The 25,278-nt window shown below is 31.9% G+C and overlaps 1 protein-coding gene across 2 annotated transcripts in view; it reads right to left on the reverse strand.

The window, feature by feature from the left end:
- The window catches only part of LOC135950931 (uncharacterized), a 65,023-nt gene that overhangs the window by 14,644 nt on the left and 25,101 nt on the right, over positions 1-25,278 (reverse strand). The gene's annotated exons all lie outside the window — the stretch shown is intronic.

Below are 25,278 nucleotides of genomic sequence, written 5' to 3' on the forward strand. Positions count from 1 at the left end.
ATTAAAAATATTCACTATTTCGCTACTGACAAAACAATGGAAACTTTTAAACTTCTGCAAGAAAGAAGTGTAAAACGAAAACAATATTTAAAAGAATGATGTAAAAAGCATCCTGTTTACAGTTATTTTATTTTTAAATTCTGGTAATTTTTCACAATTTATTTTTCTAAGTTTTTTGCATAATTGCTTTTTCTCAAAGTTAACGAAAATGGCTAAAGTTAAGATTTGTGAAGACTTAAAAAATAAAATAATTAACGATTTTAAAGCTGGTTTAAAACAAAAAAGTATCTGTGATAAATATTCAATAAATAAATCAGCAGTTTCAAAAATTATAAAGAAATTTCGTGAGACCGGTTCTGTAAAAACTCAACATTTAGGTGGAATTACGAGGTCTTCCACTAACTACTACTAGACTAGACAAGATAATTAAATTTAATAGCAAGAGAGTTCAAGAAATTCCCAAAAATAACTCCCCGAGAGGTTGTTAAAGCCTAAAATTAGAAATAAGTATCCGAACAGTTAGTCGCAGGGCAAATGAGGCTGGTCTTGGTTGCTACCGTCCTGTGAAAAACCACTCATTTCTAAAAAGAGAACGGTTCTTTTTAGAAATCGTCTACAATTTGCCAGGGATAATTTAAACTGGTCGATACAGAAATGGAATACTGTCCTCTTTTCCGGCGAATCCAAAAACAATTTAAGAGGCAGTGATGGGAGAACATTTGTAAGACGACCAAAGGGAAAAAAAATTAGATCCAAAGTACACAAATAAGACTGTAAAGTTTGGTGGTGGCAATATTATGGTATGGGGATGTTTTTCAGGCCAAGGTATGGGCCCAATTCATATTATAAAAAATACCATGACAGGTATAGGATACAGAACCATATTAAACGATGTTATGTATGCATACGCTGAGAAAAATATGCCCCTAGTTTGGAGATTCCAACACGACAACGACCCGAAACACACCTCTATGATTGTAACCGAGTGGTTACAATCCAACGAGGTACGTGTTTTGAAGTGGCCTGCCCAATCGCCAGATCTCAATCCCATAGAAAATCTATGGGAAATTGTAGATCGTAAAATAAGTACCCAAAATTACACCAGGAAGGATGATTTAACGGAGGCGGTTATAAGGGAATGACAAAATATTTCAAAGGAGACCATATTTATTTAAGAATTCGGTTACAATCGGTCCATTATTCTCCTACCCCTATCAGAAAATAGTTAAGCTCTCATAAATATCTTAATTATAGAGATATCCAAACAAAATACAGATCAGATAGTACAGTGTAAGATTTTGCTAATCTAGCTGGACAAAGTCGTTTTTTTTTCACGACCTATTTTACTTTATGATCGAAATAAGAAAGCACGAGCAATTTTGCGAAATATAACTGTTTTCATAAGAAATGTGTAAGTGGTGCTATTTTATTTTTCGCCATTTTTTTTTTAGTAATTTTTACTTCAAATTGAAAAAAAATTACAATAACAATTCCAAGAGAAGTACTATATTTTTAATATAGGGGACATACTAAGCAATGTATTAAATATCAACATATGAAAAAATACCAACATTAATTACTTGTTTTTGGAAAAAAAAGGGTCATAGTGGTGCTATTATTTTTTTTCCCAACTGTATGTTTTATATAAGCTAAACTCGGCCCATAATTTATCATAGCTCCCATAAAAGGACCACTCTCGAAAATTTCCTTAATCTCTGAAATATGCTAGTATCCAAATAAATACATTTTCGGTCGTCCATATTATTTTTTCCAACACTGTATGTACAATGTAGTATGTAGAATTTACAAGGTCAATTTGAAAAGTTCTTTCAAAATCTAAAAAAATAGGCGTTAGTAACATTAGTTTATTTGCTTTTGGGAAAACACTAACAAAGAAACTAGCTAAAATCAAATGATATTTGATTTTCAGTTTTCAAAAAAAAAAAATCCTTCATTTAATATCATTAATAATAAGACAAATTTAGCCTAAAAATGCTTCTCATTGTGATTTTCACTTATGTTGTTAGTTATTGATTCGCATTTGAATTGTGATTTTTTCTTCTTTCTTACACTAAAAAAAATATTTTTGCTTTACATAAAAACATTCTTTGGATGATTTTATAATAAATAAAATTTAATATCGTTCGTGACATACCGTACGCAATAAATTTTTCTCTTATATTAATTAATTAAAGGGTGATTCATCGTGAGGTTTGATTTTCAATGTTTTTTTTAAAGATCACGCGTGACTCATATCAAACTCATGTTTGTTCAGTATCGTTTGGCAAGTCATCATCACAAAGTACACAGAGGTGTCAAATTTGACGTTTTAAAAATTAACAAGTAAGAGAGCTATATTCGGCTGTGCCGAATCTAATATACCCTTCACCAAATTATACTTCAAAATAAAACATTTAAATATTTTTAGGTAAACAAAATTTATTTTTTTCCAAAGTTCTTTTTTTAATTTTTTGGAAAAAAAAAATTTCGAATTGTGTTTTTAAATTTTTAAAATTTTAATTTTTTTTATGTTTTTTCTCTTTTTTTTAATATTTAGCGAAAAAAAACTTTTGGTGAAAAATAATTCGGGTTAAAAAATATTTTTTCCGATTTTGACCCATTGTAGGTCCAACTTACTCTAATATTGTCTATATTAATGACTTAGTAATCCAGATATAGATCAAAAATAGGTCAAAAATCGAGGTTGTCCTGTTTTTTTCCTTATATCTCAGCCATTTGTGGACCGATTTTCTCGATTTTAAATAGCAACCGAGCCGGAAGAATTTCGGAGATATTGATGTATGAATCGTGTATGTAAGTTATTTGGGGGCTTCGAAAAGTTGATTTCAACAGACAGACAGACGCACATGGCTTAATCGACTCCACTATCTATAAGGATCCAGAATATATATACTTTATAGGGTCTAAAAATTATATTGTGGAAATTACAAACGGAATGACAAACCTTCTCACGAAGGTGAAGGGTTTAAAAATCAGATGATAGGGCAACTCTGTATACTTAGTGGTCATCATGGAAAGACTCACACCACAATAGCGTCTCCAAATTACGTTTTGTGAGAACGACGAAGAACTTTCGGTTCAGTGATGAAGCACATTTCTGACTCAATGGATACTTTAATAAACAAAATTGTCGTAATTGGGCTGATAAGTAACCCGAAGAGTACCAAAAGCTACCATTACATCAATTAAAAACAATGGTATGATGGTGTGGTTTATGGGCTGGTGAAATCATGGTCCATATTTTTTCAAAAATGAAGAAAATCAGAATGTTACCGTAAATGGTAACTGTAATCGCACCATGTTAGCAGACAATTTGCTTCCTGAAATTTAAGCACATAGTCTCGGTGAGCGATGGTTTCAAAAAAGACGGCGCAACGAGCTATACAGCGAGTGAAACAATGACCTTGTTGAGAAATCATTTTGGTGAGCGCTTAATTTCACGTTTTCCTACGGTAAATTGGTCACCTAGATCGTGCGATATCAGACCTTTGGAATATTTTCTCTGGGGATATGTAAAGTCTGAGGTCTTCAGGAATAAGCCAGCTACGATTGACGCTTTGGAAGCCAACATTATTCGTGTTATTCGCGAGATACCAGTCGGTATGCTCGAAGAAGTCACCCAAAATTGGACCTTCGGAATGGACCACCTCAGAGGTAGTCATGGTCAACATTTACATGATTTAATTTTCAAACAGTAAATGTCATAAATTGTTCTTTTAATCGATAATACATCACTTTCATATTTATGTGTTTTATTTTACATTATAAATCAAACCTCACGATGATCACCCATTATATATTCTGTAAATATATACAAAAACTAAAAACATATAAGTATTTTCGGTTTAAGAAAACTAGGTGATAATAGCAAAAATAAATAATCAGAGTCAAATACATTTCTTACTACGTACTAATTAGGCCGCATATTTTTCGCCGCTACAATAGCCTCCTATTAAATTAAATTAAATGAATAAATCTTTAATTTATCAGTCAGTTTAAGCTGTTATTTTCGCTCTTAAAAAGTTTTAATAAGCTCCAAATATCTTCACTTAATACGAGTTAAAATTTAGTGTGTTTTACCTATTCAAATCTTGAAAAGTGTTTCAAGGGTTATTTTTTATCGTGGTTGTCATATCCATGGAATTGCCCATATGTAAGAATATAATGTAAGCATGTGGGTGAAGTTAGCTACGAATGTTAGCTCCGCTTTTTAACATTTTTATGTTAATGTATAAACTAACATAGCTCCTACTCAAAGACTGTTAAGTTAACAGAGCTGCTTTATATTACACTCAGTAAACATTTTATCAATAAAAACAAAAAAAAGGGGTTTACCGATCATTCAGCTTTAATATATAATAACATTTTTTTTGGATAAAAAAAAATAAATATTTATTATGAACAATCGTTGATATTTTTGCTTGCGTAAAACGCCTACGATTAAATAAATAATACAACATGTTTCTTTAATATACTATGTAGTATGAAACTGTCGAAACCGTAATAAGGTACGATACCGCAATATGGGTGATTATTTTTTATCGTTATTTCAATATTTATTTTATTTTAATAATTTTTTCCGCACAATAAGTTTTTTTAAATATGTAATTAAAAAAAACTATTTTAATACTGGATTAAAGCAAAAAAACTGTCTGTGATAAATATTCAATAAAAAAGTCAGCAATTTCAGAAATTATAAAAAAATATAGAGAAAGAAGTTCTGTAAAAACTTAACATTTGATTGGATCGATTGGTTATAATCTCAATTATATGGAGAACCGATGGTAAATGGTATACCATAGATCTATAGATCGCAAAATTATACCACGAAGGAAGCTTTATCAGATACGGTTATAAGGGTATGACAAAATGATTTCAAAGCAGACGATTCAACACTGTAAAGCAGTAATAAAAACAAGAAATATGCAACAAAATGCTGACTCAATAAAAGGCAAGATGCAAACCTACATTATAACTTGGTTTCGTTATTTGGGTTTTTTACATTTATTAATAATATCTTTTAGCCTTTTAGCAATCGAAATATTTTCATTTTGTTCGAGCTCCTCATCTAAGATTAAATCAATTTCGTTTGAAGAGGATTTAAATTGAGTTTTGTTAGATAACTTACAAAAAAATGTGTAGAATTGATTTTCCAGAGCCCCGCTTTCCTTTATTAACTATGTCGTAGCAGGAGTTGAGCTTAACAACTTTGCTGAACATCACTTTGCGATATTCGGGAATGTAGAATGTCAAAATGCATAAAAAAAGGCACACAAAAATGACAATTTCCCCTATTTATTTATAAAAAACGGGATTTAGAAAATTCCGAAAATCCCGGGATTTAAAATTAAAAAATCCCGGGCTTTGTGATTTAAGAAATCCCGAAAACCCCGGGATTTTCTGGAACGGGATTCCCCGTTTGGCATCTGTAGATGGTACCCATTAACTTTTAGGACCACCTGCGCTGCATATTTATTCCAAGCAGATAACATTTATTTATTGTCGATAATAGCGCTTCCATTTTTCTATAATTTAACTTTGACAATAGCCCAATATTTTAGAATTTTACGAAGATAAGGACAATTGGATGGGTTCATATGTTTTGATATTACATCGACTTTGTTGCTTCGATACCAATCCATGGCAGCTTTGGAATAGTGGCAGGAGGCAAAATTGGGCCAGAACTTTACTGAAGCATGGTGTTGTCTAATAAATGTAAATATCCGAAGTCATAGTTGTAGTGGTTACAAACGGAGCACTATTAACCCTTTAACCCGCAAACTTAAAGAAGCTAAAAAAAAGTTGTCGAATATTTTTTTAGAGTAATTATGACCCAATAAACTAAGAACAGCCATCAGAAACTAATTTGCAAATTAAGTTTAGGAACCAGGTGCAAAAAGATGAAGAGTGCCTCAGGGCATTGTTGCCGGTTTAGGTGAAAAAAAAAGAATTATGATACGATTTTATTGAAAAACTAATGAAAAAGAACTAATAAAAAATATTTCGAATAGAAAAAATAAATCACATACAAAATTTCACGTGCTAAAATTATGACATCACTCACCCCCTGTCTATACTTGACAAATATTTATTATAACAATTAATGACGTTTGTTGTCAAGACAAAGTTGTCTGTGCAAAAGCACTAACAATTTTGTCATAACGAAGCAATAATACTAATAAATGGGGACTATACTGGATAATTTTTTATCATGACAACGATTTTGACGTTTATCATGATAAAAATTTATCAGGTATAGACAGGGGGGTCACAAAACAGCTGATAGAACAAAAACTAAAAGTCAGAATGCATTTCGACCTTCGAGGAAATGTTAACAAATCTGTAATTTATTTATATTTTTGATTGACATTCCCGCGGCTCTCTTTGTAATATAAAATTTACGTCCTGGTAGCTGTTGAAGGTCCATTTTCACATACGTTTCATCATCCATGATAAGGCAGTTATTAAATTTTGTCAAAACTTGTTCGTAAAGTAAACGAGACCGTTTTACAGCAGTAATATTATGCTTTTCTGTACGATTTGGATATTTAATGTTACGATATGACCGTAGGCCAGCATCCAGGCATATTCTTCCTGCTGTACTACGACTGGTTTTTTTTGGCGCGTTCGTTATTAGATAAACCAGGATTTTGTTTAATTTAACGCACTATTTTCGTTGTAAGGTCTTGGTCTCGTCTGCTAACTTTTTTGGTTTCTTTTTTTCTTTCGAAAACAAAAATGTTGCTACTAGTTTTTTGTAAAAAGCTTCTACAGTGCGACCGGATTTTATATGAACAATGCTTTATCTGTAACAATCTGGCCGCTAAGCAACCAAGATTTGATTGATAAAATTTGACTAAAATCGAACAACTTTCATTATTTCACCACCATAAAATATTATGTATTAATATAACTAATTTGTTAATTAATTACTTATTGTAATAAACTACTTACAAACGATGCCTTATCAAATAACAAATTAAAAAAATATGCCACAACATATCAACAAGTCTAATAACTATTAAAATTTAAAAAAAATATAAGTTTTAATGCACTCTCACTAAAGTAATGAATGTACTAAAGTACTACGTACGTAAATTTACGAGTAAACACTTATAATTGCAAAGTAAAAAATAAATATTTATTTTCTAATTTATTTGATTGTTTATAACAACTAGTATCTTAATACACATAGATACTAGATGCATACATACTCTACCTAACTACTAACACTTAAAAGTATGAAGTAGGAAAAATAAAAATATGGAGAGAAAAAACGCGTAATAGATTCAAATCTTTACTGTACTGGAACTGATGACCATGAAAGATAAATTTTGAAAAATTTTATTTAAAAAAAAACATTTGTTGCACAAGGTCACTCGCACAAGATGGTAGAGAGATTTCAATATGTATTGGTTGTTAAAAATGATGCAAAGTTATTATATCTACTATATATTTATCGTCCGATAATAAATACTTATATGGTCAATTCACAAGGTCTCCTATCATGTCATATTGTCATAATGTCCTAATATTTCACGACTCGGCGGCTCGGCTTAACCGACTCTTAGGCGTTCGGCGCAGATCTCTGCTGGAGTAATATTACTTTAGGACATTTTTTGTGCTTGACATGCAATGACAACATTTTTAAACCATTGTAAAATATTAGGACATTATGACAATATGATGAATAGGAGGCCTTGTGAATTGATCAATTATATTATTCACTTATTTACATATCTATCTAAATGCAAGTGTTAAATGCTGAATTTACATTTATAATTGTCCATCCAACTTGTACTTATTTTAGAGAGCAATTTTTATATTCATAATGTTATGAGTACAAATATTATTATTATTATTACAATTTTATTTATAATAAAAATATAAACCATTTTAATTGCACAAAAGGTATGCTATGCATTAAGCTACGTATGGTAACTGCCTTCAGATCTCAATGAATATTTTAGACATTACAAATGGAATGACAAATTAACAAGTAAGAAAGTATGGTCGGTCTAGCCCGATCATATAATACACTACACTAAGTAAATGAGCAAAAACCATTTTTCTTTTAAAATATCAATACATATATATAAAAGTGAATGTGTGTCTGAATGTATGTTTATTTATATTAGTTTGGGATCTATAGACTGCTAAACGGCTGAACCGATTTGCTTGATAATTTGAACAGTATATTACTGTATATCTGGAAGGAGCTATAGGCTACTTTTTGTTTTGAAATTTTAAGTGGGCGTGGTACCTCCCATACAAAGTTAATTTAAAAAATCAAATATTTAGGAAACTATAATAACTATAGTCCTCAAATTTAGCTTGAGCAATTCCACCGTTTGTATAAATATTTGAGGCAAAATGGGAGTAGTAGCCACAATGGGCGTGGCACTTCCCATATGATGATTATTTTAAAAAAATCTAATATATGGGATACAATAAGATATACATAGAATCCATACATTTTGTACGGTTATTCTACCATCAATATTAATATTTAGGACAAGAATGGACGGACTAAAATAGTGGGCGTGGCACCTCCCAAACAATCTAAATACTAAAATTCATATCCATCTATATAATTGTAGTATGTAAAGCGTTCAAATTTTGTATGAACTACTTATTTAGGCCAAAAATGGGCAAAATAGCAATAGTGGGCGTGGCAACTTCCATAGATGTGATGAAAAATTATATATAGCAAAAGCTATAGCAGCTATCAATATTAATATTTAGTACAGAAATGCGCCGACTACCAAAAATATTAAGTAAATGTTAAAATTTGTATGTATACATTTGAAACCCTTATCTATATACTATATAAAAAATAAATGGTCCATGCATGTAATGTTATCACGTGAGAACGGCTGGAGCGATTTGGCTGATTTTTTTTTTATTCGATTCGAAATTTTCAGGAAATGGTTTGTAAAGAAAAAAATTAAAAAAATTACGGCTAAAACTGGCTTTTTTGAGTCTACTCAACTGTAATAAAAAAAGCCCCTAAAGTATGCAGTACAAATTTATATATTTAATTTGCAAATAAATAAGAACAGGCAGGGTTGGAGAAACATTAGTAAATGCTACCGGGCGAAGCCGGGAGGTCAACTAGTATATATATAAAAGTCAATGTGTGTTTGTTTGTATGATTTTTTGTCAGCCCAATTATGAATAAAAATTCCCCGGGAGTTTTTCCCCTTTTCTCATTTTTCCTATTTAAATTCAATGGGAAAAAACTCCCGGGGAACAAACTCCCGCGGAATTTTTTATTCATAATTGGGCTGTGTATATTTGTAATGACACTCGACATACAGTAAGGAAATTAATGAAAAATCTAATCGGGGCGACTTTTATAACTGGAAAGTATAAAGGGACAGATGTATTGCTGCACGTATTCCGATTTTAACTTCGGAAATGCCATTGATTTTAATCGATTGCAGTTTCATATTTGCTTAGCATTTGCAATGTCAATTGATAAAGCCCAAGGTCAGTCATTGCAAGTTTGCGGACTAAGTCTAGAAAATACATGTTTTTCACATGAACTATTTTCAGTTGCATGTTCACGACTAGGAAACCCCAAAGACTTATAGGTCTATGAACCAGATGCAGAAACCAAAAATATTGTATATCCTAAGGCATTGGGACAATAAATAATTAATACAAAATTTTATATACTAAATATTAAATACAAATATTTTTGGTTCTAAGCTTTTCTATTTTATTACAATTCACATTAAGGTTAGAAAATATGAAACAAATTTTAGATACACTAAATATATTGTAAATCATTACTATACGGGTAGCGAAGGATACCGGGTTTTAGCTAGTAATTTATATTCGTGAGTGGTTTTCTGAAGAGGGCCTTATATGGGAGCAATGACCAATTATGGACCGATCACCATGAAATTAGATCGTGTGATTTATGTCTCTATGAATGCTATTCATGTTGAATTTTGTGTGTATACCAAAATTTTTAAGCGATTTATGGACATTAAAGTGATTTTCGAAGCGGGTCTATATGGGAACTATGACTAATTATGGACCGATTGTAACAGAATTTGGTGACATGAATTTTGTATATATAAAACTTATTTGGAGCGGAATTTGTGGAGATACATATATAAATTAAACATTTATGACCGATAAAGACCAATTTCGGAAGGACATTTGTATGGGGGCTAGGTGAAATAATGGACCGATTTCAGCCAGTTTCAATAGGCTTGGTCCTTGGGCCGAAAAAATTATATGTACCCAATTTGATCGAAGTATCTTCAAAATTGCGACCTGTACTCTGCGCACAAGGTTTACATGGACAGCCAGCCAGCCGACCAGACGGACGGACATCGTTTAATCGACTCTGAAAGTGATTCTAAGTCGATCGGTATACTTTAAGGTGGGTGTTAGACTAATATTTTTGGGCGTTACAAACATCTGCACAAACGCATTGTACCCTCCCCACTAGGGATGCCAATCCCGAAATCCCGATCCCGAAAATCCCGGGATTTTTCGGGATCGGGATTTCCCGAATCCCGGGATTTTTCGGGATTAACAAATCCCGGAATATTATGAGATTTTTGATATTTTAGGAAGATTTTTGAAGCACCCAAAATACCTAGAAAGCTAAATTTCAGCATATTTATAATACTAATTCCTAAATCCCGAAAAATCCCGGGATCCCGAAAAATCCCGGGGTCCCGAAAAATTCCGGGATCCCGGGATTTACATTTCTACAATCCCGAATCCCGGGATTTGTAAAACCCAGTCCCGTTTGGCATCCCTACTCCCCACTATGGTGGTGCAGGGTATAATTAAACATTTATGACCGCTAAAGTCCAATTTCGAGAGGACATTTGTATGGGGGCTAGGTGAAATAATGAACCGATTTCAGCCAATTTCAATAGGCTTGGTCCTTGGGCCGAAAAAATAATATGTACCAAATTTGATCGAAATATCTTCAAAATTGCGACCTGTACTCTGCGCACAAGGTTTACATGGACATTCTAACTCCGACTTTCTCATTTTATATAGAAACCGAACCAGGACTATTTCTCATATATTGATGTATCATCATTCATGTTTGTAAGTTATTAGAGGGCTTTGGAAAATGAATTTCAAACGACAGACATGGCTATAGAAACAAACAGTGCAATGTCCACTTTTTAAGTTTCTGTAATAAATACGAAAAACCTGTATCTCTAAAAATTCGAATATTTATTAAAAATGCGGGATTTACAAGAGATGGCGTTTATCTTTTGAACGCGGTTTTTGTTTTTAATAACTTATATGACATTTTCAAGGGTACATATCTGTCATTTATTATCTCTTAGTTATTGAACATTATGGTGTAAAAAACAATGTTTTTTTTTGCTTCAAAAGTGTTGAATTTTGTGCCAACAAAGCGTCACATGCGGGAAGTTTTGCTTTACTTCCTTAATTTGAAAAAAATGTGCCGCTGAATCACACCTATTGCTCACCAAAGCTTATTTGAAATGGAAGACAAAGATCGCCTAGGCCGGCCAATAAAAGTTTGAGGACCAAGTATTGTAGGCATTACTCCATGAAGATTGTTGTCGAACTCAACAAGGGGTTTTAAAATCATTGGGAGCTCAAAAACAATCAACAATTTCAAAATGTTTGCATGCAGCAGAATTCATCCGAAAGCAGGGAAATTGGGTACCATACGAACTGAAGCTAAGAAACCTTGAAAGACGATTTTGTATGTGTGAAATGCAGCTTGAACACATTTTTGCACCGAATCATTATTTGCGATGAAAAAATGGATCCATTACAATAACCCGAAGCGTAAGCGATCGTATGCGAAGCCCGGCCAACCAGCCAAATATCCATGGCGCTAAGGTAATGCTCTGTATTTGGTGGGACCAAAAGTGTCCTATGTATTATGAGCTGTTGAATTCTGGCCATACCATCACATGAAACCTGTACCAAATGCAAATTATTCGTTTCAAGCGATCACTGGCCGAAAAACACCCAGACATGAAACCGTAATATTTCATCATGACAACTCTCAGTCACATGTTACAATACCTGTTAAAAAATTATTTAGAAAGTGGTTGGGAAGTTTGGCCCCACCCGCCTTATAGTCCCGACCTTGCCACGGCCGACTTATATTTGTTTCGAAATTGGCTTGATTGGTTCTTGGCCTCAAAGGGTGAGCAGTTCTTTTGGCTCGGAATTCATAGGGGTACCCCGATAGACTAAGACGATAATATGCTGGGCTATCAATCTGAGGGTTGTGGGTTCGATTCCCGCCATAGACTCTGGGTGTATATGCAGACAAGCAATAAGCTTCACAGTTTGTGGGAATGATGAGGAAAGTAAAAACCCAATAATAAAACCGAAAACCAAAGAATAATTGTCCGTTTTTGGTTTCGGTTTTAAGTCAAGAAAAACCGATGTTTGGGTAGTTAAATCCTTTGCGAACTCCGTATAGAAACGGATTGACAATTTGCAATTCATACAATTAAAATAGATTAAAACTCCTCAACCATATTTACTAATGTAAAAGCGTATTAATGCCAGGGAGAACTTTTCTTCCCGATCAAATCCATTAGTATTCGAGGCGCGATAAGTATTATAAAAGAGTCGAATTACACAATGTAGGTCTTCGAAAAGCTTCAGAAAGCTCGGGTATGATGAAAACATACATATTAATTATTTTATACATTAATGAATTATTTTACACATTAATTGATTTAGAAATTTGCAAAAATATTTCAATGTTCATTTAAATATCTGATATAATTAAACATCAAACCAGACATAAATAAAACCTGCAATTCTGTTCTGCTTCAAAAACTTTCGCACTTCCGATAACTGTATTCATTTATTACCTAAGTTTTGTAGCTGTTTTTTTTTTAGAAAACGTACGAGTACAACTAAATAAATTATTAGCAAACTTTTCATTAATATTTAAACATAATGAACTCATGTTAAATTATTTAAATTAAAGCGTTACTACCAACGACACAATGTATGACTAAATGTTGGACACATGCATTAAAAAAAAACACAATGTTTTGTGTTTGTTGCATCAGAATTCATTATAAAAATTAAAAAAAGAAACAAATTGTGTTGATTAGATATAACAACAGAAGAGGCATGCTACACTAAAACAAGCTGGAAGAAAAATTTTTGATTTTCTGATGCCAAATGATTTTACTATTTAAAATGTGATCAATCAGCAAATGTGTCTGCTGTATGCCCCGAGGTTCGTAAGTCTTATATGGCTTTTGATACTTTCAAACAATTTTCAGTATTTTATTTCAAATTTACATACATACATATTTCTATAGACTCAGAATGATTTGCTGTTCGATATAATCATTAATTTGTATTTGGGTTTCAAGCTCTTTGTGTAGAAAATTGCTTTTGAAAATGTCGATATTTGTGCCAACAAAGCGTCAAATGCGGGAAGTTTTGCTTTACTTCTATGCCGCTAAAGCACACCAATTGCTCGCCAAAGCTTATTATGAATGCGTTCCATCGGTTTCATCATGCGAGAGATGGTTTGTTCGGTTCAGAAGTGGTGATTTTGACACGGAAGACTAAGATCGCCCAGGTCAGCCAAAAAAAGTTTGAATACCAAGAATTGGAGGCATTGGTCTATGAAGATTGTTGTAAACCTCAACAAGAGCTTGCATTAGGAGCTACTCAATCAGCAATTTCAAAACATTTGCAAGCAGGAGGATTCATCCAAAAGCAGGGAAATCGGGTATCATACGAATTGAAGCTGAGAGACCTTGAAAGGCGATTCTGAATATCTGAAATGCTGCTTAAACGCTTTTGAAGTAAATAATTGTTGCCCCGGATCATTATTTGCGATGAAAAATGTATTCATTACGATAACCCGAAGCGTAAGAGATCGTATGTGAAGTCCGGCCAACCAGTCGAATCAAAGCCAAATAACCTCTGTATTTGGTGGGACCAAAAGGGTCCTATATATTATAAGCTGCTGAAATCTGGACAGACTACCAAAGGGAACCTACATTCAATCGCAACTGATACGTTTGAAGCGAGCATTGGCCGAAAAACGTCCTGAATATGAAACCGGCTAGACATAAAACGGTAATATTCCATCATGACAACTCTAGGCCACATGTTGCAAAAACCTGTTAAAAACTATTTAGAAAGAAGTGGTTGGGATGTTTTGCCACACCCGCTTTATAGATCATTCCGTGCTCCGAATTGGCTCGGAATCTATATGTTGCCAGTAAGATGGGAAAAAGGTCATAGCTAACTATGGCCAATATTTTGAATAAATTTATAACAGTTTATTGTACAGAAAATGTTATGTACAATGTAATAGTTTATTCTACATAAAAGATTATATAACAAAAAGATATATAAGATTATAAACTTGTATAACAGTTTTTTCTATACAAAATTGTGTGTATAACACTTTATATTATAGAAAACTGTATTTGCCACAGTTTTTTTTATAGAAATTGTTGGGTATAACAGTTTTTTATAACAAATGTTTTATATGACAGTTCAGTCTATAGAAAATGTTCTGTATAACAGTTTATTCTGTATAAAATGTTGTATACAAATTTTTTTCTAAAAAAGTTTGTGTATAACAGTTTATTCTACAGAAAATGTTATGTATAACAGTTTATTCTGTTTTTGTATAACAGTTTTTTCTATAAAACGTTTGTGTATAACACTTTACTCTATATTTGTTTATAACAGTTTTTTTAGAACATTCTGTTTATAACAGTTTTTTCAATAGAATTCTGTCTATCAGCCCAATTATGAATAAAAAATTCTGTAGAATGAACTGTTATACAGAACATTTTCTATAAAAACCTGTTATACAGCCCAATTATGAATAAAAATTCCGCGGGAGTTTGTTCCCCGGGAGTTTTCTCCCATTGAATTTGAATAGGAAAAATGAGAAAAGGGAAAAAACTCCCGCGGAATTTTTATTCATAATTGGGCTGTATAACAGGTTTTTATAGAAAATTTTCTGTATAACAGTTCATTCTACAGAATTTTTTTTTTTTAATTTTGTGAGTAACACTTTTTAAATAGAAAATAGTTTTAAATAGTTTTTTATAGAAAATTTTGGGTATAACAGTTTATTCTATAGACAATTTTGTCTATAACAAGTTTTTATAGAAAATTTTGTGTATAACAGTTCCGTCTTTAGAAAATATTGTGTATAACAGTTTATTCTATATAAACTGGTGTTGTATAACAGTTTTTTTCTATAAAAACATTTGTGTATAAAACTTTACTCTATGGAAAATTATATTTGTATCAGTTTTTATAGAAAATGTTGTTTATCACAGTTTTATTTTAGAACATTTTGTGTATAACAGTTTTTTCAATATACAATTCTGTCTGTAACAGGTGTTTATAGAAAATTTTCTGTATAACAGTTTATTCTACAGAATTTTTTTTATTATACCCTTCACCGTCGTGAGATGGGGATAAATATTATGTTTGTCATTCCGTTTGTAATTTCCACAATATAATTTTCCAATCCTATAAAGTATACATCAGAGCTGTAAATGAATCATTCTTTTTTGATTTTAATTCATTATGAATTAGCTAAATTTTGAATTAATTCATTGAATTGAAAAAATGAATTGAATGAAATTTGAATCAATTCAAACGAATTAGGCAGAAATGAATTTCAATTCATTTCCAATTCAAATGAATTTGTAAAAATGAGTTGCAATTCATTTACAATTCATTTGAATTGAATTGATTTTGAATTAATTCAAATGAATTAGAAAAAAGAATTAGCAATTCAAATGAATGATTCAAAAATGAGTTGCAATCAATCAAATTCAAGAGCAGATCTCTAGGGGGAATGAAAGATTTCTCCTACCAAAATGAAAATATCCAGTACAAAAATTGAAAAGCCTTGTCCTGTATACGCGCCTGATCAATGAAAACATGGTGTTTGGAGTTTATCTTCAAGAAGAACTGATTTTCATTTTGAAATACACTGAACGACAAAACATATTTAATATTCACGAAGCAATTAATAATTTTTGATATTTTTTGACCCACGACCACCCAACAATAAACTTTTTGCTAATATTTATATTATATTTATTTCAAAAAAATAAAACTATCTTCCAAAAATAATCAAAAATCAGGAAAAATAACAATGTATGTCGTTCAAAACACAATTGAGTTTCATAAATAAGGCTAATTAGATTTAATTAGAATGCATCATTCATCTTAAACAACAATAGCTTTTCAAAATTATCATCTGAAAGAAATCCACGTTTAGAATAGAGGCGTACGAAAATAATCTTTCAACACCAGCTGACGATGGTAACGGCGCATTATATTTAAAGGAAGACTTTTTAACCGTCGATTAATTATACTGCATACTTAATGACATTGAAGAATCTGCTAAATATGCTGCGAATTTCGCTTCGGAGTTGGAAATGGATTGCTAATTTTTTTTCTAATTCGTTTGAATTAATTCAAAATCAATTCAATTCAAATGAATTGTAAATGAATTGAATTAATTCAAAATCAATTCAATTCATTTGAATTGGAAACGAATTGCAATTCATTTTTACCAAATTCATTTGAATTAATTCAAAATCAATTCAATTCATTTGAATTGGAAACGAATTGCAATTCATTTTTACCAAATTCATTTGAATTGACTCAAATTTCATTCAATTCATTTTTTTGTGTGAATGATTCGCGAATTAATTCAAAAATGAGTGATTCATTTACAGCTCTGGTATACATATATATTCTGGATCCTTATAGATAGCGTAGTCGATTAAGCCATGTCCGTCTCTCTGTCTGTTGAAATCAACTTTCCGAAGCCCCCAAATAACTTACATACACGATTCATACATCAATATCTCTGGAATTCTTCCAGCTATTTCAAATGGAGAAAATCGGTCCACAAATGGCTGAGATATAAGGAAAAAACCAGGGCAACCTCTATTTTTGACCTATATCTGGATTACTAAGTCATTAATATAGGCAATATGGATATCTAATGATAGATATTTCAAAGACCCTTGCAACGACGTATATAAGACTATAGAAAGTTGGACCTACAATGGGTTAAAATCGGAAAAAATATTTTTTAACCCGAATTTTTTTTTCGCTAAATATTAAAATTTTTTTTTTAAATTTAAAAAATTTTTTTTTTCAAAAAATTAAAAAAAACAACTTTGGAAAAAAAATAAATTTTGTTTACCTAAAAATAGTTAAAATTTTTATTTTGAAGTATAATTTGGTGAAGTATTGCTTTGCCTTGTAATTGCTTTGCATTACTGCATTTATGAAGTCAGCCTGTCTTTTTGCATCACTGCCTTCGACATTAAATTACACTTCCTTATAGAAGTTTATCTAATACGTTACAACAGATTTCAATACTTTTTACAAACTTGTTAAATATTGTTTAGTTTTAATTAAAGCTAAAGATTTATTCAAGAAAATGCGGTTTCGATATGATAAAATATCTTACTGATTCTTAATATTTCAAGTTTCCACATAAAATAAATAAGGATTAATAAAGACTACTCGTCCAATCAAATTTGTATTGAGCTGTAGTTAAACATCCAACATAATGAGACTATGTTGGAAATGAGAACAGGAACAAACCTGATTTGTTTATACACTAGGTAGGGTATTTAAAATTAGTAACGAATAGAAAATATCAAAACAAGAAATACATTCATTCATTTCACCAATTTTTTATTTTTTTGTTTTTTAAACTGCAAAAACATTACAGTCATAGAGTACCACCGAGATGAATGGCCGCTTAATTAAATTTAAATATTCATGCTGCTTGCTGCCTGCTACTGATGCTAAAATTGATGATGATGTTGATGTTGGCGATTGTTGTTCACTTGAAAATCTACTTTAAGCGAATTAATCATAAAACACAAATTCAACACTTAATAAATCAAAATAGGTCATTGGATTTATAGGAAAAACCTTGGGGCTTCTTTTAAGTAAATACAAAACAAAAAAAAAAAAAACTTGAAACTTTTTTCTTAAGAAATTTCAAATATTAAAAAAGCACTTTAAATGTATTCAAATCTTCAACTCCGTTTGGCAAACTAAACTTTAAATTACAGTTTACATTGCCATTATATAGTGCCACAATAATACTCCAATGTAATCAGTGAAAACAGTAGAAGTACTTTTGGTACAAAAACAGAATAAAGAGAAATATTTTAATGGAATACAAAAATTAGTTTTCATGTAAAACATTGATAAAAGAAAAGTAAACAAATATTACAATGGTGTGAAAAATAACTTCAAAAAAAAGCAAAAAACAGTAGGGGAATTTCATTCATTAATTTGAGTCGTTGTTTCTAGTCGTAACTCAGCTGTGGGCGGAGAAAGAATTCGCGAGTCTTTGCATTCATTCATTTCACCAATTTTTTATTTTTTTGTTTTTTAAACTGCAAAAACATTACAGTCATAGAGTACCACCGAGATGAATGGCCGCTTAATTAAATTTAAATATTCATGCTGCTTGCTGCCTGCTACTGATGCTAAAATTGATGATGATGTTGATGTTGGCGATTGTTGTTCACTTGAAAATCTACTTTAAGCGAATTAATCATAAAACACAAATTCAACACTTAATAAATCAAAATAGGTCATTGGATTTATAGGAAAAACCTTGGGGCTTCTTTTAAGTAAATACAAAACAAAAAAAAAAAAAACTTGAAACTTTTTTCTTAAGAAATTTCAAATATTAAAAAAGCACTTTAAATGTATTCAAATCTTCAACTCCGTTTGGCAAACTAAACTTTAAATTACAGTTTACATTGCCATTATATAGTGCCACAATAATACTCCAATGTAATCAGTGAAAACAGTAGAAGTACTTTTGGTACAAAAACAGAATAAAGAGAAATATTTTAATGGAATACAAAAATTAGTTTTCATGTAAAACATTGATAAAAGAAAAGTAAACAAATATTACAATGGTGTGAAAAATAACTTCAAAAAAAAGCAAAAAACAGTAGGGGAATTTCATTCATTAATTTGAGTCGTTGTTTCTAGTCGTAACTCAGCTGTGGGCGGAGAAAGAATTCGCGAGTCTTTGCTATTATCGCTTAAGGGTAATCAGATCGTCGTTTTTTCGCTGCATTCGAGAGTTTCGCGTCTCGCTCTCGCACAACATTTATTTTGATTTCGTAAATGTAATTAAGAATTAGTTTTTTCGAACCTTCGGTATTAGATTTGAGTTAACAAAACTTTTATATTTCAACAGTTAAATTAATTCAACGATGAATGAATTCTATTTAAATAAAAGTCTTTGAATGAATCTAAAGAATTAGTTGTTGCGAATGGATTTATGGAATGCATGGCTAACATTTTTTTAAATTCTGAATTAAGATTTTAGTGAATTAAGCTCAAATTTAATTAATTAATTAGTTCGAAGCTCTGTAGTTGTTTATCGCTTTAATAGAACTAGTTCCAAGGGTGAAAATTTCATGCGGAAATCATTGATCAAAGAACTGGTTCCAGAATCAAACGATTCGGTAGAACTTGTTCACAAGGTGACAATTTAAAATAAACTAGAACGATTACTGGTTATATGCATGCGTTCTAGAACTAATTGTGGAACTAATATACTTCCCATATATAGCCAGGAGTTGCGAAGAGCTGTTTGAAGGTGCTGCGCCGTGTATAAAGTGTAAACAACGAAGTTTTTTTTTGCTTCGAAAATGACGAATTTTGTACCAACGAACCGTCATATACGGGAAGTTTTACATTACTTCTTTAATTTTTGAAAAAAGTGCCGCTAAAGCACACTGATTGCTCATCATAGCTTATAGTGAATGTGTTCCATCGGTTTCAACATGCGAGAGATGGTTTATGCGGTTCAGAAATGGTGATTTTGATACGGAAAGAAAGATCGCCCAGGCCATCGAAAAAAGTTTGAAGATCAAGAATTGAAGGCATTACTCCATGAAGATTGTTGTCAAACTCAATAAGAGGTTGTAAAATCATTGGAAGCAACTCAAGCAGCAATTTCTGAACGTTTGCGAGCAGCAGGATTCATCCAAAATATGAGAAATAGGGTATCATACGAATTGAAGTCGAGAGACTTTGAAATACGATTTTGCATGTCCGAAATGATGCTTGAACACTATAAAAGAAAATCATTTTTGTACCGAATCAGTACTTGCGATGAAAAATTGATCCATTACGATAACCCGAAGAGTAAGAGATTGTATGTGAAGCCCGGCCAACCAGCCGAATCGTCACCAAAGCTTAATATCCATGGCGCTAAGATAATTATCTTGTATTTGGTGGAAACAAAAGGGTCCTATTTATTATGTCATCAGGGTACCTGTTCCTGCAACTGATTCGTTTGAAATGCCCATAATATGCGGCCAGACATGAAGCCGTAATATTCCATCATGACAACATTCGACCACATGTTGCAATACCTTTCAAAAACTATTTAAAAATAATAGGGTTCTATAAGTCGATTGTTAGATTGTTCGAACAATCGATTTTTTCCTGAAAAAAGTCGAAAAGTCTAAATCGACTTTTTGGGTCGGAAAAAAGTCGAACAATCGATTATGTTAACTCAAAAGCCGAAGAAAGTCGAATAGTCGATAAAGTCGAAAAAAGTGGATAAAAGTTGACTTTATGGATTGTTAAAAAAAATATTTAATTGCAACATTATACTAAAACTATTGCAATTTGGTAAACTTGAATTTTTTGTAGTGTATGCTAATATATGTAAATAATAAATAAATGTTCATAAAATAAAGCTTTTTTCTACATAAAATTCTTACAACATTCTTCTAACTATTATCGCCTTGATAAATTTCATTTTTATTGCCAAACATTACAAAAGGCGCATCAATAAATGTACAAACCATTTTTTTTTTTTACAGAAAATGGTAAAAAGTTGATAAAAATCGAAAATAGTCGATTAACTAAAAAGTCGAAAAGTCGACTTTCTAAAAAACGGAAAAAGTCGAAAAGTCGACTTTTTGTTTCAGCTATAGAACTTTAAAAAAGAAGTGGTTGTGAAGTTTTTCATCACCCGCTTTATAGTCCAGAACGTGCCCCGTCAGACTACTATTTGTTACGATCGATGCAGAACGCTCTCTCTAGGATACCCTTTACATTGGAACAGAGATATTGGCTTGATTTGTTCTTGGCCTCAAATGATGAGCAGTTCTTTTGGCTCGTAATCCATATGTTGCCAGAAAGATCATAGCTAAGAATGGCCAATACATTGAATAAATTTATATTGTACAAATGTTTTAAAATAAAAGCTAAAAATTAAAAAAAAAATCCCCCATTTTTAAGTCATGCACCCATATTTTAGTTTTAGTCGAACTAAACGCAAGTGAAATAGATTTTCTAACCATACTTTCGCAGTGGAATATAATATTTTCCAATTCAAGTCAAATCATAAGAAATCATAAATTGATATGCGATTGTAAATCTTCAATAAATTTAATCTAATTATAACTATAATAAACACTTAAAAAGTTTTCATTATCATTACAATCTAGTAAAACTTTTATTAAAATCGAAATTGATTTTAATTACTATCATTACAATCTATAACTAATTGCTTTTAGAAGTTTTAAAAAGCTTTTTATTATTTTTCTAAAATGTATTGCTTAAACCAAGTAGATTTAATTACAAATTCAACATTTGTATACAAATACACCTATAGAAACAATAAACAAAACATTCTTAGAAAAGTTTGGTGAACTTTATAGCTTGATTACACCTTAGGGCTAAGTTATTTTTTTTTTATCAAGAATTCAACTGCAGAATCAGCAGTTTCAGCATTCAGACAGAGATGAGTTCATTGGCATTCAAAACCAAAAGGAAGATTATATAAAAAAGAAGAACACAAAATATAAATTCGCATGTTAAATACACTAAACCCACATTGTAGTTATGTGGTTTGTATGAAAATTGTTATCTAAAATAATTTGTTATCTAAGTTTCATATAAAAAACAAAATTAACTTTAATTGATTGATGTTCGTTAGTTCCTTCACTAGTAGCTTAACATCGTTAATTATTTATTATTAGTTTTATAAAAATATACGATTTCCTACAACTATTTTCTTGCGTTAGTTTATTTATAATTTATTGCCCTTTGTTTATTTATATTTAAGTGGGTGCGTTTGTTGTTTTTATACCCTTCAGCTTCGTGAGAAGGGTATATATAAGTTTGTCATTCCGTTTGTAATTTCTACATTTTTCATTTCCGATCCTATAAAGTATATATATTCTGGATCCTTATAGATAGCGGAGTCGATTAAGCCATGTCCGTCTGTCTGTCTGTCTGTCTGTCTGTCTGTCTGTCTGTCTGTCTGTCTGTCTGTCCGTCTGTCTGTCTGTCTGTCTGTTGAAATCAATTTTCTGAAGGCCCCAGATATCTCCGGGATCCAAATCTTGAACAATTCTGTCAGACATACTTTCGAGAATTTTTCTATTTAAAATCAGCAAAATCCGTCCATAAATAACGGAGATATGAGCAAAAATCCGAGACAACCTCTGAAAATTTCATCAAAAAACACAATGTATTGCATGCTTTGACAAAAAAGCAACAAAACGTTTTTGTTTTTGGATGTGCATGCTTTGCGTATTTTGTTTTTTTGTGTTTTGTTTCTTTTGGCGTTGTTGTTGTTTTTTATACAACTAAACGTTTGTTTGGTTGTGTGTTGGTTTTTTTGACAAAACAGCAACAAATCGTATGTTTGGATGTGCATGCCTTGCGTAATTTGTTTTTCTTTTGTGTTTTGTTTTTTTGGCGTTGTTGTTTTTTATACAATTAAACGTATGTTTGGATGTGTGTTGGTTTCATTGGCTTGCGTATTTTGTTTTTGTTTTTTCTTCTGGTGTTTTGTTTCGTTTGGCGTTGTTGTTTTTTATGTTCTTGATAAATTTAGGATGCTGTACGCTAAAAGTGGGCAATGTACATACATATATACTAATTATAAAAATAATAATGCATCCACAACAAAGGTGAAGGGTATATAAGATTCGGCATAGCCGAATATAGCACTCTTACTTGTTTTATTTATTTTAGGAACACTTAAGTTAATTTCGATGTAATGCGTAATTACCTGTTGATGGGTTAATCAGCTGTTTCACATGCAAGTAACTTATTCCAAATTTAGAATACGAAATGACTACAAGTTGCCAGATTGGCTACATACACAAGTACAATACAAGTTCAGTTCTTAAAAAAATTCCCAAATTTAGAAAAAAGAAAAAATTCGGAATTTTTTAAAATTTTTAGCTTTTATTTTGAAACATTTGTACAATATAAATTTATTCAAAGTATTGATCATTCTTAGCTATGACTTTTTCCCATCTTTCTGGATTCTGAGCCAACAAAACTGCTCATCTTTTGAGGCCAAGAACAAATCAAGCCAATTTCGGATACTCTGTTCCAAAGTGAAGCGTATCCCAGAGAGAGCGTTCTGCATCGATCGAAACAAATAGTAGTCGTACAGGTCAAGGTCTGGACTATAATCCGGGAGTGACAAAACTTTCCAACCACTTCATTCTACTTTTTAACAGGTATTGCATCATATTACCGAGTGTTGTCATGATGGAATATTACAGTTTCATGTCTGGGAGTTTTTTGGACCAATGCTCGCTTCCATTGAGTTCGGTGCAGTTTCCCTGTCATGATCTGGCCAGATTTCAGCAGCTCATAATAGATAGGACCCTTTTGCTCCCACCAAATACAGAGCATTACCTCAGTGCCATGGATATTTGGCTGTGGTATCGATTCGGTTGGTTGGCCGGGCTTCACATACGATCTCTTACACTTCGGGTTATCGTAATGGATCCATTTTTCATCGAATCATTAGGTGCAAAAATGATTTTCTTTTATAGAGTTCAAGCTGCATTTCAGACATACAAAATCGTCTTTCAAGGTGCCTCAGCTTCAGTTCGTATGGTACCCAATTTCCCTGCTTTTGAATGAATCCTGCTGCTCGCAAACGTTTTTAAATTGCTGCTAAAGTAGCTCCCAATGATTTTGCAAGCTCTTGTTGAGTTTGACAGCAATCTTCATGGAGTAATGCCTCCAATTCTTGATCTTCAAGCTTTTTTGGCAAGTCTGGGCGATATTTGTCTTCCATGACAAAATCACCACTTCTGAACCGAAGAAACCATCTCTCGTACGTTGAAACCTATAGAACCCATTCACCATAAGCTTTGGTGAGCAATCGGTGTGCTTCAGCGACACTTTTTCTCAAATTAAAGAAGTAAAGCAAAACTTCCTGCATATGACTCTTTGTTGGCACAAAATTCGACATTTTCGAAGCAAAAAAAAAAAAAAAAAGTCGAACTACAAATAGCGAAAAGTATCATTGTATTGAATTTCTCGATCTTCTTGTAGAATTTTAAAAGAAATCTTCGTTCTCGAAAAGGTGATGGTCTGGCCAGATTTCAGCAACTCATAATAGATAGGACCTTTTTGCTCCCACCAAATACAGAGCATTACCTCAGTGCCATGGATATTTGGCTGTGGTATCGATTCGATTGGTTGGCCGGACTTCACATACGATCTCTTAAGCTTCGGGTTATCGTAATGGATCCATTTTTCATCGCAAGTAATGATTCGGTGCAAAAATTATTTTCTTTTGTAGACTTCAAGCAGTATTTCAGGTCTCTCAGCTTCAATTCGTATGGTACCCAATTTACCTGCTTTTGGATGAATCCAGCTGCTTCAAAACGTCTTGAAATTGCTGCTTAAGTAGATCTTAATGATTTTGCAAGCCCTTGTTGAGTTCGACAACAATCTTCATGGAGTGATGCCTCCAATTCTTGGTCTTCAACATGTTTAGCTTGCCTGAGCGTTATTTGTCTTTGTTGTCAAAATCACCACTTCGGAACCGCACAAACCATCTCTCACACATTGAAACCGATGGAACACATTCATGTACTTTAGCAATTTTTGTACTTTAGCGCCTCTTTTTTTTTAAATTAAAGAAGTAAAGCAAAACTTCCCGCATATGACGCTTTGTTGTACGGTATTGTTTACGTTTTACTTGAAATCAAAAAATAACTGTGGCGCAAATTGGCTGTTTTACCAGTTGAACTGCAAGTGATGAAAAGTGTCAATGATTGAGTTTCTCCATCTTCTTGTAGAATTTTAAAAGAAATCTTTGTTATCAAAGGAAAGCGAAAAAGTCCTGAATGTTGAGAATAACTTAATCCTTGACTTGCAATAAAGTATATTGTCATAGACGATATGATAAATGACATTGTC

The sequence above is a fragment of the Calliphora vicina genome, chromosome 2 (genome assembly GCF_958450345.1).
Source record: "Calliphora vicina chromosome 2, idCalVici1.1, whole genome shotgun sequence".
NCBI classification, from domain to species: domain Eukaryota; kingdom Metazoa; phylum Arthropoda; class Insecta; order Diptera; family Calliphoridae; genus Calliphora; species Calliphora vicina.